Here is a 1,491-nt window from a genome sequence, read left to right on the forward strand (position 1 = left end):
TTGCTCAAAATTCTCTATCTGTTGCTGAGAGGATGATGGAAAAGGCTTGCTATTGCTAAACCTGTTTCTTCCACCATTATTATTGTTAAAGTCTTGTTGAGGCTTTTGTTGATCCTTCCATGAGAAATTTAGATGTGTACATGAACTGAGAAATCTAAGAAATCATATTGACTTGTTGAGTCAACATTTTGTTCTGGGCCAATATGGCATTCAGAGCATCAATTTCAAGAACTCCCTTCTTCTAAGGCATCCCATTACTCACAGGATTCCTTTCAGATGTGTACATGAACTGGTTATTTGCAACCATTTCAATGAGTTCTAGAGCTTCTGTAGGCGTTTTCTTCAGGTGAATAGATCCACCTGCAGAATGGTCCAATGACATCTTAGACAATTTAGACAGACCATCATAGAATATATCCAGGATGGTCCATTCTGAGAGCATGTCAGAAGGACACTTTTTGGTTAGTTGCTTGTATCTTTCCCAAGCTTCATAGAAGGATTCACCTTCTTTCTGCCTGAAGGTTTGAACATCCACTCTAAGCTTGCTCAGCTTTTGAGGAGGAAAGAATTTGGCTAAGAAAGTCGTGACCAGCTTATCCCAAGAGTTCAGGCTATCTCTAGGTTGAGAGTCTAACCATATTCTAGCTCTGTCTCTTACAGTAAAAGGGAAAAGCATAAGCTTATAGACCTCGGGATCAACCCCATTGGTCTTAACAGTATCACTGATTTGCAAGAATTCAGTTAAGAACTAAAAAGGATCTTCTGAGGGAAGTCCATGAAACTTGCAGTTCTGTGGCATCAGAGAAACTAATTGAGGCTTTAGCTCAAAGTTGTTTGCTCCAATGGCAGGGATTGAGATGCTTCTTCCATGGAAATTGGAAGTTGGTGCAGTGAAGTCATCAAGCATCTTCCTTGCATTGTTGTTGGGTTCGGCCATGTCTCCTTCTTTTTCGAGATTCTCTGTAAGGTTTTCTCTGGATTGTTGTGCTTTAGCTTCTCTTAGCTTCCTCTTCAAAGTCCTTTCAGGTTCAGGATCAGCTTCAACAAGAATGCCTTTTTCCTTGTTCCTGCTCATATGAGAGAGAAGAAAACAAAAAAAGTATGGAATCCTCTATGTCACAGTATAGAGATTCCTTTATGTGAGTAGAAGAGAAGAAGAATAAAAATGAGGAAAGAAAGAGAAAAATTTGAACTCAGAGAGAGAAGAGAAGAGGGTTTGAATTATGAGTTGAAGAGAAGTGTTAGTAGATAAATAAATAAATAGAAGGAGATGAGAGAGAGAGAGGAGTTTTCGAAAATAATTAAGAAAAAAAGAAAAATATTTTTGTTTTTATTTGAAAATATAGTTAGAATTCGAAAAATAGGAGAAGAAATAAAATTAAAATTAAATTTTAAAACAATTAGTTAATTAAAAAGAATTTTGAAAAAGGGTGAGGAATTTTCGAAAGTTAGAGAGAGAAAATTAGTTAGGTGGTTTTGAAAAAGATTTTG

At 36.5% G+C, this 1,491-nt stretch overlaps 1 non-coding gene across 1 annotated transcript; it reads left to right on the top strand.

Annotated features, from left to right (window-relative positions):
* The first annotated feature begins 440 nt into the window (after nt 1-440).
* On the top strand, nt 441-544 carry LOC112713683 (small nucleolar RNA R71). Its single transcript, XR_003158654.1, has one exon. It is a non-coding gene; the product is annotated as a small nucleolar RNA R71 (small nucleolar RNA).
* Nucleotides 545-1,491: the final 947 nt, after the last annotated feature.

This window comes from Arachis hypogaea, chromosome 9, assembly GCF_003086295.3.
Source record: "Arachis hypogaea cultivar Tifrunner chromosome 9, arahy.Tifrunner.gnm2.J5K5, whole genome shotgun sequence".
Classification (NCBI taxonomy): domain Eukaryota; kingdom Viridiplantae; phylum Streptophyta; class Magnoliopsida; order Fabales; family Fabaceae; genus Arachis; species Arachis hypogaea.